Source organism: Erpetoichthys calabaricus, chromosome 1 (assembly GCF_900747795.2).
Source record: "Erpetoichthys calabaricus chromosome 1, fErpCal1.3, whole genome shotgun sequence".
NCBI lineage: Eukaryota > Metazoa > Chordata > Cladistia > Polypteriformes > Polypteridae > Erpetoichthys > Erpetoichthys calabaricus.
Genome location: NC_041394.2, coordinates 114172596 through 114188306, shown reverse-complemented (window position 1 = coordinate 114188306; position 15711 = coordinate 114172596). Strand labels below are relative to the sequence as shown.

At 41.9% G+C, this 15711-nt stretch overlaps 1 protein-coding gene across 1 annotated transcript in view; it reads right to left on the bottom strand.

Annotated features, from left to right (window-relative positions):
• Positions 1 to 13749, bottom strand: part of LOC114654698 (synapsin-3-like) — a 749936-nt gene extending 736187 nt beyond the window's left edge. Inside the window, exon 1 of the mRNA XM_028805409.2 lies at positions 13249 to 13749. The gene's annotated coding sequence lies outside the window, so the exon portion shown is untranslated. The remainder of the gene's footprint in view (positions 1 to 13248) is intronic.
• Between the last annotated feature and the right edge of the window lie 1962 nt (positions 13750 to 15711).

Genomic DNA, 15711 nt, shown 5'->3' with positions numbered 1-15711 from the left:
CACGCCAAACACCAGGTAAAAGTGCAATACTTATTATTTTTATTATAACAATAACGTGCACTAAGCACCCTCCACTCCACACTACTCATACAATAAACAATACTACTATACTTCTCAATCCCAATCCTCCTCTCCCAGACACTTAGCCACCCTTCCTCCCAGCTAGCTCAGCGTCCGGGCTTTCCCAAGGTCCTTTTATATCCCCTGACCCAGAAGTGGTTGCAACCCTGCAGTCTGTGACTTGTTATCACTTCCATGTCAGATTAAAAGTCCTTTTCTTCATCCCAGAAGCACGTCGTTCCTTCTGGTCATGTGATCAGGACGTACTTCCGGGTTATAGGGCACGTAGCATTCCGCAAGCCTCCCGACAGCGGCTCCTGGTGGTCCCCATGGTATCCAGCAGGGCTGTTTACTAAAAACTACATGGTTCATGAGGCCCTGCTGGAATTCGGGGACCCTCCATACTGCTGGGAGGGCTCCACCTGGCAGTTTGGAGGTGTGGGCCGGAATATATGGCTGGCCATCCCTCACAATATATATATACACATATATTCACATATATATATATATATATATATATATATATATATATACATATACATATACACATATATATATATAGATACTTTATTTCGCCTTATACAATTTCTTGTATTAGGAATTTGTTAGTTTTCACATAACCCTTGGGGGAGCGCAGGGTCAGCCATTGTACAGCGCCCCTGGAACAATTACAGGTTAAGGGTCTTGCTCAAGGGCCCAGCAGGATCTCTTTTGGCAGTGACAGGGATTCGAATTGGCAACCTTCGGGATACCAGCACAGATCCTTAGCCTCAGAGCCACCACTCCACCCTAAATATAAATATATACATACAATATATATACATACATACATACATGCAATATATATATATACAGTATATATATATATATATATATATATATATATATATATATATATATATATATATCCTCTGTTATATCACTTACAACAGAATTTCAATCCACCTATTAGAAGCATCATCAGCAGAAGCACTGTGTGACAGGAGCTTCATGAAATGGGCTACACATAAGCCTGACTATGCACAATGCCAAGCATCAGCTGTAGTGTGGTAAAGCACACTGCCATTGTACTCTGGAACAGTGGAAACATGTTCTCTACAGTGACAAATCAGACTTCACTATCTGGCAATATGCTAGACGAATCAGGGTTTGGTGGATGACAGGAGAACGCTACCTTCAATACCATCCATCCATCCATCCTCTTCCGCTTATCCGATGTCGGGTCGCGGAGGAAACAGCTTGAGCAGAGATGCCCAGACTTCCCTCTCTCCAGCCACTTCTTCTAGCTCTTCCGGGAGAATCCCAAGGCATTCCCAGGCCAGCCGTGAGACATAGTCCCTCCAGCGTGTCCTGAGTCTTCCCCGGGGCCTCCTCCCGGTTGGACGTGCCCGGAACACCTCACCAGGGAGGCGTCCAGGAGGCATCCTAATCAGATGCCCGAGCCACCTCATCTGACTCCTCTTGATACGGAGGAGCAGCGGCTCTACTCTGAGCCCCTCCCGGATGACTGAGCTTCTCACCTTATCATTAAGGGAGAGCCAAGACACCCTGCGGAGGAAACTCATTTCAGCTGCTTGTATTCGCGATCTCGTTCTTTCGGTCACTACCCATAGCTCATGACCATAGGTGAGGGTTGGAACATAGATCGACTGGTAAATTGAGAGCTTTGCCTTACGGCTCAGCTCCTTTTTCACCACAAAAGACAGATGCAGAGCCCGCATCACTGCGGACGCCGCACCGATCCACCTGTCGATCTCCCGCTCCATTCTTCCCTCACTCGTGAACAAGACCCCGAGATACTTGAACTCCTCCACTTGAGGCAGGATCTCGCTCCCAACCCTGAGAGGGCACTCCACCCTTTTCCGGCTGAGGACCATGGTCTCGAATTTGGAGGTGCTGATTCCCATCCCAGCCACTTCACACTCAGCTGCGAACCGATCCAGAGAGAGCTGAAGATCACGGCCTGATGAAGCAAACAGGACAACATCATCTGCAAAAAGCAGTGACCCAATCCTGAGTCCACCAAACTGGACCCCCTCAATGCCCTGGCTGCACCTAGAAATTCTGTCCATAAAAGTTATGAACAGAATCGGTGACAAAGGGCAGCCCTGGTGGAGTCCAACTCTCACTGGAAACGAATTCGACTTACTGCCGGCAATGCGGACCAAGCTCTGACACCGGTTATACAGGGACCGAACAGCCCTTATCAGGGGGTCCAGTACCCCATACTCCCGGAGCACCCCCACAGGATTCCCTGAGGGACACGGTTGAACGCCTTTTCCAAGTCCACAAAACACATGTAGACTGGTTGGGCGAACTCCCATGCACCCTCCAGGACTCTGCTAAGGGTGCAGAGCTGGTCCACTGTTCCGCAACCAGGACGAAAATCACCCTGTTCCTCCTGAATCCGAGGTTCGACTATCCGACAGACCCTCCTCTCCAGAACCCCCAAATAGACTTTTCAAGGGAGGCTGAGGAGTGTGATCCCTCTGTAGTTGGAACACACCCTCCGGTCCCCCTTCTTAAAGAGGGGGACCACCACCCCGGTCTGCCAATCCAGAGGCACTGTCCCTGATGTCCATGCGATGTTGCAGAGACATGTCAACCAAGACAGCCCTACAACATCCAGAGCCTTGAGGAACTCTGGGCGTATCTCATCCACCCCCGGGGCCCTGCCACCAAGGAGTTTTTTGACCACCTCGGTGACCTCAGTCCCAGAGATGGGGGAGCCCACCTCCGAGTCCCCAGGCTTTGCTTCCTCATTGGAAGGCATGTTAGTGGGATTGAGGAGGTTTTCGAAGTACTCCCCCCCACAGACCCACAACGTCCCGAGTCGAGGTCAGCAGCGCACCATCCCCACCATACACAGTGTTGACACTGCACTGCTTCCCCCTCCTGAGACGCACCTCATCGTGGTGGAGGGGTTTGCATGTCCCAATGATCCTAGGAGCTTTGTTGTCCGGGGCTTTATGCCCCTGGTAGGGTCACCCAAGGCAAACTGGTCCTAGGTGAGGGATGAGACAAAGTGCGGTTCAAAAGACCTTCTATGATGAATAAAAAATTTGGACGGCGTTTACCCTTGCCCAGACGCGGGTCACCAGGCCTGGAGGTGGGGCTCGATGGCGAGCGCCTGGTGGCCGGGCTTGCACCACTTGGGGCTCGGCCGGGCACAGCCCGAAGAGGGAATGTGGGTCCCCCTTCCCATGGGCTCACCACCTATGGGAGGGGCCAAGGGGGTCGGGTGCAGTATGAGTTGGGTGGTGGCCGAAGGCGGGGACCTTGGCGGTCCGATCCTCGGCTACAGAAGCTGGCTCTTGGGACGTGGAATGTCACCTCTCTGAAGGGGAAGGAGCCTGAGCTAGTGCGCGAGGTTGAGAGGTTCCGGCTAGATATAATCGGGCTCACCTCGATGCACAGCTTGGAATCTGGAACCTTCAAGACTACACAGTGCCTATTTCAGAGTTTAATGCAGGAGGGATAATGTTCTAAGGCTAATGTTCAGGGTTTAACTCCATATTAATGCCAATGATTTTGGATTTGGATTCCAACAAGCTTGGATAGGTATGATAGGTCAGGTGTCCACAAACTTTTGACCACCTAGAGAATCTTCATATTCTGTACAATAATTGAGTGCAGATAGAGAAAAATAGTTGCAGTATCTGTATTCTAAATGAAGAAATGGAAGAAAAACCAGTTAAAAAAATAAAATAAAAGCATACAATGACTTTATAATTATGACTGACTAATTCAGGACAAGGTTGCAACCAAAGCAGCCATGCTCTGTTCACCTTTTAATAAATAGATTTTAATAACTACAGAGTTAAAAGACATCATTATTGCTATGTTTCAGCCTGGATTCCTTCCCTGGCTTATGTTGATATTCCTTTTAAATGTATTTTGTGTTCATGTTTGATTATTTTGTTTATTTTAATATTTCTATTTATGTTTACTATTTGCATTACTCTGCATTTTTAATTGTGTTATTGTGTTTCTATGTATCTGGGCTTTGTTGGTGGTCCCCCAAGCAGACAGGGTCATATGTCCATCATCATCATGGGACTGTCTTCAACAATATGTTTTCAACCATGTCAAGTTCTCTTTTGATTATTGTTACGAGGTGCACTTTGAGTTTTTGCTCTGTTTTTTTTTTTAAACCTTGCTTTGAAACTGTGTATGTAGGACTTGTTTGCCACTGGATTGCCTATTTTTGTAGGCAACTCCTTTTGTGCCTTTTGTGTTGCTCAGACCTTCTTTTGCTACAGAACATTTTTATGTAATAAGACTTTCATTTCATTTTAATTCTTTATTTGTCCATTTTGTTCCACAAGCCAAAAGTTAAAGGACCCTTTCTCATGTGGGGATTTTTACAACAGATTTTGGGATTTTATTTGGGGGATCTTCACAGTTTGAGAATTATGATTAATACCTATTTTAAAAACGTACTCCTATGTGCAAATACCAAACCATCACCATTTTCTTTCATTACAGAACATTTCATCAGAATAATTGCAGATTTCACACTGTGCAAGAATGTATGATTCAAGATTTTCTTTCAAACTGAATGTGCAGAATGTATTTTCTGCTTCCAACAGACTACCAGGTTAAAAAACACTAAAACATGGTTCTCAGTTATACTATAGCTGACATGAGACAGCGCAAGGAATATGATGTATATCAGAGCTGGAGTTAATTGTCCAAAACCATTGCTAAATTTAAAAACAAGTTATAGCATTCTACTACTTGTAATAAACCTACAACAGTTTCATAAATTATCTCATATTTTTCAAGTACAAGTAACATGTTAATGTACCCATTGTATCTGTTTACTATTAAAATGGAAATCATTTTGTGCACATAAAAATATATCCAGATTACTTCATATCCAGGTGGATTGGCTTCTGGGGATGGCTTTCAACATAATTTTAATGAAAAATATATTACACTAATCCTTATTTCTCTAAATATCGTGTTGTCCCAGGGACCAATTTCTAACATTTTACTGGCAGGAACTTTGGCTTATTGACTGAGGAACTGCAATGAAACAAAAAAAAATAGACTGCAAGTTGCCACTGTACTCCCTAAGCCCAATCACTCCTGGAATCTAAACAATTCAATTAACTTTGCTGTGTGCAAAGAGTACCCAGGCCACTGATCTAAATGAAAAATGGTTCTAACCTCAGTATACATGCAATTAAATAAAGGCCCTTAACCCTATTACTGACACATCCCCCTTTGGATCTGTTATATGTTCCATAATTAGGATAGAAGCTGGAGGTTGGGAGCCCCCCTTCCTAATTTTTCAAAGCAGATGTGGACTTTTCCAAGTAGCAGCCTGCATAAATCAAAATAGCAGAACAGATGGTAGGTGGTAACCAGTGAGGCAGTGGCTAAGAAGGTGGTCTTGAAAGCTCAGTATCCGAGATGTAGTCTCCGCCATCAGCTCATTGACTGATGCTGATTAAGTCAGTCAAGTTATGAATTGAAGAAACATCAAAACAACATAAGATTATAGGGAAAGAATCATGGCATGATATCATCTATAAAAAGGCATTAAACTAGAATTATTAGTTTAAAGACTGAGTGGACCTATAAAGCTTCAGATTCAGAAAGAACATTTCCACAAACTGTATAGCTAAGTGGGGGATAGAAAGAGTGCAATAATGGAGACTTTATTGAATGGAAAACAGGACATTGTGTCCAAATACAAGGAGTTCAAGAGGATATCATAATATCATCCTTTGTGATTAAATGAGTTGTGTGAACATTGGCATAGTGGTAAGCACTAATGCTTCGTATTTTTAAGGCTTCGTTTCTAGCCACAGTGTCTGTGTAAAGACTATATATTCTTCCCATTTCCACCAACACACATCAGGCTAGGTTAAATGATCAATCTAAACTAATCTGGTAAGTGAATATGAAAGTGTGTATATGACTGTAAGCTACAATTGACTGGTGTAAAGGAGGGACTCATAGCAACTGCAGCTTCAGCACAAATGAAGTGACTCAGACAGGAGATGGATGGTAAGATGCCCTGATGAAATTATGGGACCACTGTTTGACAAGGTATGTCACCATCTAGTAATTGGTTGATTATTAGAAGTTAATTACACCTTGAACATAAAAATATATGGGGGGGGGGTATAAAAACACCCCAGAGGGAGAGAAGTGGCAGCAGACAGCGCCGTTAGTTTAAAAATGGTTACCTGTCACCTACTACGGAGATGGGAGTAGATTCATACCTGTTGGCATGGATCGTGAACTATCTTACAAACAGACCTCAGTATGTGCATCTCGGGAACTGCAGGTCTGACACTGTGATCAGCAACACAGGAGCGCCGCAGGGGACTGTACTTTCTCCGGTCCTGTTCAGCCTATATACATCGGACTTCCAATATAACTCAGAGTCCTGCCAAGTGAAAAAGTTCGCTGACAACACTGCTATCGTGGGCTGCATCAGGAGTGGGCAGGAGGAGGAGTATAGGAACCAAATCAAGGACTTTGTTAAATGGTGCGACTCAAACCACCTACAACTGAACACCAGCAAAACCATGGAGCTGGTGGTGGATATTAGGAGGCCCAGGCCCCTCATGGACCCCGTGATCATCAGAGGTGACTGTGTGCAGAGGGTGCAGACCTAGAAATACCTGGGAATGCAGCTGGATGATAAACTGGACTGGACTGCCAATACTGATGCTCTGTGCAAGAGAGGACAGAGCCGACTATATTTCCTTAGAAGGCTGGCATCCTTCAACATCTGTAATAATCTGCTCTATCAGATGGTTGTGGCAAGCGCCCTCTTCTACGCGGTGATGTGCTGGGGAGGCAGCATAAAGAAGAGGGATGCCTCACGCCTGGACAAACTGGTGAGGAAGGCAGGCTCTATTTTAGGCACGAAGCTAGACAGTTTGACATCCGTGGCAGAGCGACGGGCGCTGAGCAGGCGCCTATCAATTATGGAGAATCCACTGCATCCACTAAACAGTGTCATCTCCAGACAGAGGAGCAGCTTTAGCGACAGACTGCTGTTGCTGTCCTGCTCCACTGGCAGACTGAGGAGATCGTTCCACCCCCACACTATGCGACTCTTCAATTCCACTCGGGGGGGGGTAAATGCTAACATTATACAAAGTTATTGTCTGTTATACCTGCATTTTTATCACTCTTTAATTTAATATTGTTTTTTATCAATATACTGCTGCTGGAGTATGTGAATTTCCCCTTGGGATTAATAAAGTATCTATCTATCTATATAATGTGATGAACAAGTAACCTGGTCCATTAAGTTGGTATAGGGAGGCTTACTTTAAGGACACTTTGCCAGGGAAGTTCCCTGAGCACTCCTGACTTCAAAAGTGGTTCACAAACTTTCTCCTTAAGGATTTCTCACTTTTGGTTTAAGAGACTACCCTGGTTTCTAAGACATAAGCATTGAGCCCAAAAGCTGCCACTCCATCTTCTTTGACCTGGCTCTTTGGCTACATTGCATACCACAGAGAAATATCACACTTACTGTTATTAAATTTCAATCATATTTTTTTGTGTTCAAGGTTACAGAAAGCTAGAGACTATCCTAAAAGAAATGGATACAAGGCAGGAATCATCCAGGAACATAAAACATATCCCTAACAAAGCCATGAAATACACACCAACTCAGGATGGATATGCATATGCCATGCAAGCTTCATCCCAGAAAGGAGATCATCAGTCTCCCAAGTGGTGTGAAATGGCAGTAATAATCACTATGACACAATTACACTTCCAAGCTAATACATTTTATGATTAAATAAAGCAACGTTTACTCTAGAGTCCATCATGGAAAGAGTTAACACCTTTTAGAGTGAGTGAATGCTTATGTGAATAGGACTACTATAACTCTAATGGCCCAAGAATACAGAAAATAAGTGGTTAGCATTGAACTTTGAGTTACTGCACAACTCCTTTGTCACTGTGCCCAATGAGTCCAGACATAATCTTTGAAGTACCTACTGTATGTGGCTCCGTTTTTGTTCAAAGGAATTTCATAATCAGTGACTCTCTCCTTTCTTTAAGAAGCTTCTTGCTTAATTAAAACAAAAAAAAGAAAACAAATATCATAAGATTCAGCCATTTTAAAAGAAGAATAACAGGGCGGAGTGGTGGCTCTGAGGCTAAGGATCTGTGCTGGTATCCAGAAGGTTGCTGGTTCAAATCCCTGTCACTGCCAAAAGAGATCCTACTCTGCTGGGCCCTTGAGCAAGACCCTTAACCTGCAATTGCTCCAGGGGTGCTGTACAATGGCTGACCCTGCGCTCTGCGAAAACTAACATATTCCTAATACAAGAAATTGTATAAGGCAAAATAAAGAACAAACAAAAACAGGTCCGCATTTAGTGTCCCTGCACAACAGCCTTTCATTCCCCCGGTACGTGGTTTCTTCACGACACACGAAACTGTGGTATACTTTTCATGCCATGTGGCTGGATTTGTTTTACAATTTACTTCTGTTTTTTCGTAAGAATTTGCATAAGCGGATAAAAAAATGTATCCTTACCACAAGAAAAAAAAAAAGAGTACCAGGAATATGCAATAAAATGATTATTCCCAGATCCATTTTGTTGTCACAGACCTGGATCAGAAACATGGAAAGCACAGACAAATACTTGACAGCGGTCTTGGCTTGAAAAATTGACATATTTGGTAAGTTTTTATGCTTTTCCTCCGTGCCCCATAACCCTCCATTGTAAAGTGTTCGAGTGGGCATGATATATTTTAAAATTTATAGAAAGTGGTTCACTTTAGAACATATTTTTGCATGGCAAATGCATATATAGCATGTTTTGTGAAGTAATAACTTAAATTTGAAAAATACCACACTTGAAAACCATTATGTCATAGTATTACTTTTTTGCTCATTTTATTTTTAAAATATAAAAGATATAAAAGCAACAAAGTTGTTCCCATTAAGTCACCAGTGGTGCATCTTTGGTACTGAGGTATGAAGGAGCCAAAATGGCAGCCCAATGGCCTGCATCACTTTTTTCTTACCATAAACATTCAACATTGGCTGGAAGCTTGATCAGCTTGATAAGCTATAAAGTTATTAGCAAAACACAAGAAGAAAAAATAAAAAACAACATAAAAAGAGTGTATGCTTTAGGAGTACATGAACTCATTAAATACAAATGACAATTAAGTCCCTTCTATATACAAAAAAAATGCATTTAATCATTTTCTGTACCGGCATTGTCCAGTTGAGAGGTTTGAAGCCGATCCCAGCAACACCAGTCACAAGACAAGAACCAAACCGAGAGAAAAACATTTTTGGATAATACTGGACTAGTGAAACAAAAGTAGAAACTGGGAAATACTAGAATGCTTATTCATAACAGGAGTTTGACTAAAAGCAGGATTTGACCTCTGCTTTGAGAAATGGTTGAAAACAAATATCTGAAATCCACTACACTAGGCTACAATACCTACTAAGAAAGTTTTTGTCTTTTTTTGTAATCATGGTCTTTTTTATAGTTATATTATTAAAATAAGAACATTAAAATGAGAATAAATTGATGAATTGCATCACTCATACAGAAAAGTCTATTATACTAAATACATAAAAGTACGATGACCAGTAAAATCTGGTCATCTTTGTGGGATGTGAAAGGAGACCACGGGAATAATGTGCAAACTACACACAAACAACAGGAGTCTGAGAGAATCCAACCCAGGCAGCAGGGATAACTGCTGCACCAACATGCTGTCCTTGCACATTTGCAATATATATATATATAATTGATTATGTAGATATGACATTTGGGGGGGAAATTGTATAATATAGTATGCTATGGTAAGTCAGCTTCACAAGAAAATAATTTTTAAATCTATTTAGGCACTTAAGAATTTACTTGCTTGTGAAAATGTCACATAACATTGGAATATAACATAAATAAATATTGATACAATAAAAAGTAACAAGAATGTCCTGTGTTTTTAAAAATTTGGTAAGGCCTCCCTTATAATACAAAACTGAAGCAATTCGCTTTGGTACATTGCTGTGTAATTTTTTTCAAGTAGTCCTCTGGTTAATTCTCCCAAACGACTTATAGGATTTGAGGTAACTCATCACTAAACTTTGCCTCCCTATGTGACTGTACCCAGCTTCAGTTATGTTGAGATCACAGCTCTGGGGTGACCAATCCAATAATAATGTTAAGAGTTCCATCTGCAGATGTCCATTCCCAGTTCCTATTAATGACACTTGCATTCTGCTTGGGGTTGTTACCCTGGTGGATGATATGTTTTTTGTTAATAAGCCATTTTCCTGAAGATGATGAATCCAAATCTGTTTATACTCCACAGCAGTCATCATTCCATCAGTTTTGCACAGTGGTCTCAAATTCCGTTCCTGGAGGACCACAGTGACTGCAGGTTTTTATTCTAACCCTTTTCTTAATTGATGACCAGTTTTTGCAGCTAGTTAACTCCTTTTCCTTTCATTTTAAGTGACTCATTTTTTAGAATTTGTTGCTCTAAATTGCTTCATTTCTTTCCTTAAATAGCACCCAAACAGAAATGAAACATATAGTGGGTGAACCAACAGAAAACCTCCAACCAGTTGCTTAATTAGGAGCCAATTCTTGTTAATTAAACCCACTTTTTTAATTCCATGGCTTGTTGGTGCTCTCATTGTGCAATGGCATACATTTCCAAAATTTTCTCTTTTCTAAGAGCACTGTTAAAATGTTTTGAGGACCTGAACAGATCAGCATTCTTGAGACCTTCATCTTTCTTTATTTTCAGATATTGTATGATGGTCACAGTTTGCTGGTCCTGTTTTGGCTCATTTTATGTCTCATTATTATTTGACAGCTAATTAAAGAAAAAGAAACAATTGCGGGATCGGTGTGTTCAAGAGCAAGTCAATTAAAATTTTTTCAAAAGATGTTAATTAGCAGCAAAAACAGGTCACTAATTAAGAAAAAGGTTAGGATGAACACTTGCAGCCACTGCAGCCATCCAGGTCTGGAGTTTGAGACCACTGCCTGAAATGGGCCCCGAGATCATGATAGAGCCACCACTGTTCTTAACAAAGCTCTGTAGAGAAGCATCAGTTTACTTCTCATTAGCTGTTAGCTGTGTCTTTGTGGGAAAAAAAAAATCAAATTTGGACTCATCACCTTATAAGACTTCGCACCCACATTGGTCATTTCATGCTTATGGTCCTTTACATACTGCAATCTCTTCTGCTTATTAACTTTTGAATGGCTTATTAGCTGCAACGTGACCTACAAGACCGTTTGTTTTAAAATGTTTTTGCATTGTCAAAGTGAGCACTTTGGTGCCAGATGACTTTGTTCAGTGCTGAGCGTACTGTTCATCAGATGTAAACAAAATTTTGGACCTTCTGCTTTGCGTTCTTTAGGTTGCCCAGTTTCTTCACATTTATTTATGGCAGCATGAACAAAAAGTATCTATCTATCTACATCTTCAAAATTCAGTTTCATGTGTTGTTACTTGCTTGCTATAACATTGTTGATACAAAACGAAGATATCATTTCTGTCAAAGTGTATTAGCAGCTTCACAGGCCATTCCTGAGGCAACAGTATTTGTGTCTACTGTTTGATTGACACAATGAATTTCTTAAATTGCACCCCAGGAAAACATCTGAGTCAGGCATGCTGTTGGTGGAATTTAACAAATACATGGATTGGCTGGGGTACCACTGGGAGAGGTTTGGTAACCAAACCCTGGCTGTACTAGCCATCATGCAAAATGTCAATAGGTTTTTGAAAAACTCCAGACTTTGATATTTTTAATTTAATAATTGTTTATTTAATGTTAAATAGTATTTTCACCATCAAATAAATACTTACTGCTCAGTGAACTTTAAAGGTAATTTTCTGCAAGAACGGACAATTCAACAATTTGGATTTGTTTGTTTGTTGTTTGGATTCATCTTAATTCTTCATTAAATTGAGGTTGTTACTTACTGCTTGCAGTTTGCAAGACAAACGCCCAGCACAGGTGAGTCACTGCCTTGTCCAATGGCACAGAATGCTACAAAGAAATCACATTTGGACGGGCGGAATGCCAGTCCATTACCAGGTATTCTTAATTAGATACAGGTGCCAAAACACATAGCACACACTTTTTTTTTATGAAAAACAGGAAAAATATGGATACACATGGAGAAGACATCAACTCAACACAGGCAGTATGCTGGCTGGGATTCAAACCCATTAGGTTGGAGCTTTGAGGCAGCAGCTCTATGCACTATTCCAACCTGCTGCCAGAGCCTTGTGCAAGTAATTATTCCAACAAGCAATAATAAAAAGCATAATGAATCCACAAGCAATGCAGGTCTGGTTGTGTGCACCTTAAGATAATCTGCGTGAATTTTATATAATGCTAACAATAAGATCACATACGGAATTAAAATAAATTCTACAACGTACACCCTTGCATAATACATTACATCAATGAAGAACAAATATCAGCCTCCACGAGTGAGTTTGTATGGACTTTTCTTTTTTTTTTTTATCGATTTGTAATTAGCTTTCGATCGAGTCTCAGAAAGTGACATAATTGATTGAATGAAACAAAATACAACTGGCAGGCAAGTGTACACGCACGTCATCGGAGACTTTTAATATTTAACAACCCCGCCCAGCCCTCTTAACCCCGCTGTAGGACAAAAAGCAAAGATGAGTGAAATCCTTCTCCAATTTCAACAAGTGCCTCACTGAGGACGCGTTTGTTTTCGCTATTGTCACACCGCTCAAGTTGACAAGAGCACAGCAGGTCCAGTAGCGACGACACACAAAAAAAACGCATCTGTTGAATTGGTGACAACCAGTAATCAGTAGCATAGTTTATGAGACAGTTGATGCCCGAGATGCGCTCTTCGGCTTGCATGTTGCAGCCGCCTACATGAAAGGATGAAACTGCATCACATGTAATGCATCCTTCAAAGCCTGATGCATATTCTACTTGTGAAACTGTGAGAAGCTCGAAAGCGCATTCTTGCACATTTCACACAACTGCTTGCCACCTCGCACAAACGGTAAAGGCAAGACTAAAAAACAAGACGATGCGCTAATACAAACTAAGAAAATAAAGAGAAAGATCCCAAATCAACGTTCCACATCTTCTACTATATATGCGTTTCAAAGGTGTCCATGGCCGTGTTATTAAGAACCGTAATTTCTTACCTGGGAATAAGCAGCGCTCCTCCCTACCCGCCCTGCTCAGTGAAACGCGGCGCTACTCCCCTGATCTCCGCGGCTCCCCTTGCTAACAAAGCATGCCGGGAGCGCGCAGATTGGCTTCGTTTAGCTTTTCATCCTATTGGTGGGTTTTCGTTTTCTTCTTATTGAAAATTAAATTAGATCCCTCCTTTTGCCCATATGAGCAGAACATCAATATTTTACGAGTCCAGCTGCTTCAGCCTCTCAAATGTCAGCAGCGCGACGAGAGCGCGCGTGGGGATGCCGGCGCTCAAAGAGAAAGAAAAACGAGACGTGCGGTCGTTTATTCCAGGGATTCCGGCGGTCTACTGCCACTTGCCTGTACTTTATTCTCATTAAAGGCAGCTCGTATTCAATGTAGCATTGTGAGCGAGCGTCTTGCTTTGTATTTAATTGCTTTGCCGAAGTGTCTGAATTATTCTCTTCCGCGGAGCTGCTTTTATCTCCATTGACACCCGCTGGCATTTTTTTTAAATTTACATTGATTTTTTTTTCTTTAAAGAATATAAGGAGGTTCTTCCATTCAGCTATTCCAACCATCCATTTTTCAGACCTCATTGCTGTAGCCCAATCCTTGCTGTATTCAAAGCCGGCAGCAACATTGGACCGAATGTCAGCGCAAGCCTGGCCACACAACCTCACTGTTTAACTTAACAGCCTAGGAAAGCGGAGAAAGAACGTGCCAGCTTGACACAGAAAACGATTGGCAAGGTACACAAGACATCGGACAAACGAGAGGAGACCATTTAATCCATCAGGCTCGTTTGTTTAGCTAATGGATAAGCTGTCCCCTTCCAGAAACTTCTTAAAGGTTGTCAAGGTTTCTGCTTCAATAACGTCTCCTCGGTGGTCCTCTACGGCAGTAAAGCTTTTTATTGGGGGGGGGGGGTGTTTTGGGTGATTTTTGCCCCCCAATCACCCCCCTCTGCTTTTTGATCTTAGATGCATGTTCCACCTGCCTGAAATTTCAAGAGGACCCCTCACTTCTCCAATGGGAACCCCCTCTTCGAATTGACATTCACGGATGACTGGTGTGAAAATTCAATTGGGACTCCCTTAGCTCTTCAGTCCGACATCTGTGTGTGCCATATGAGAACAGAATACTACTAAACGCTTACAGTGATTGACAATGACCAAAACTGTGCAGAGTGAGTCAAAATAATGTTAACATTTGAATGGCGGAAGCAATTCATTCACAAAATATACTTCATATGTGTAACATGATTTACTGGAATGTCTCAACCTGTTTGCCATCATGTCCAACAAATGTACCATATGTGGCACATAAATTGTCCACAAAAATGTATATTAAGTCTATACATAGCAGTACCATTAGTGTTAACATAATGTTGACTCACCCTGTATAACAGTCACTCTTCACTGCAAGTACATGTTCTTTATAGTCAAGTGCAATATTTAATTATCTATTGTATTATATGTGAATGCACCTTTAGGATAGCTGCAATTTCGTTGTACTAAGTGCAGTGACAATAAAAAGGAATCTGAATCTGACTTGTGCAAACCCCAAAGAGAGGCATTCTTCAATCTGCAGCAAGATGTACAACAATTGCCTTCAAAGCTCTGTGGTTTGGGTGCAACATTTTCACTTCCGCCTAGAACAGCAAAGAAGCCAGAGCCGGCACTGCATGTGTACGTCATTTGGTAGTTTGTTCCAGATGCCCACAAGTCTTATGTAAAGAAGGTGCTTCCCGGCTTCAGTCCCAAATGCAGCTTCCCTTAATTTCCACAGATGTCCTCAACTACATGATCCACCATTCAGTTGTAAGAGTTCTGTTGGATCTACTTTGTTAGTGTCTATGAAGATTGTGAAGTCCTGGATGCAGTCTCTGCGGTGGGTTGGTGCCCTGCCCGGGATTGGTTCCTGTCTTGCGCCCTGTGTTGGCTGGGATTGGCTCCAGCAGACCCCCGTGACCCTGTGTTCGGATTCAGCGGGTTGGAAAATGGATGGACAGATGGATGCAGTCTCCTGTGCTTGAGACTGAACAGGTTTATTCTGAGCCTGTCAAAGTAGGACATGTCCTCAAGTTCAGAGATGCACCTGATTGTTCTACTCCGCAGAGCTCCAAGTGCTTATTATGTTTTTTGTAGCATATTGGCTGGAACTGTACAAAACACAGATACGGACTCAGTAGTGTGTTATAAAATCTGAGCATAACGTCCCCTGCTTTAATTCAACAGCGTTTATGAAATAACCTAACATTTTATTTGCCTTTTTAATTGCTTGTGCATATTGCTTAGACAATGAAAAACACTGTGTCACCATAAATGCCTGAACCCTCTTCAGAGGTTGCTTCCTGTAGGACAGTGTTTTAATATAGTTGAACTCAGATCCCTAGGGCTGAGATGCCCTCAGCTACTCATTCAGTACCATTTTATTCGTTTTGGTATTATTGGGTTAACTGCACT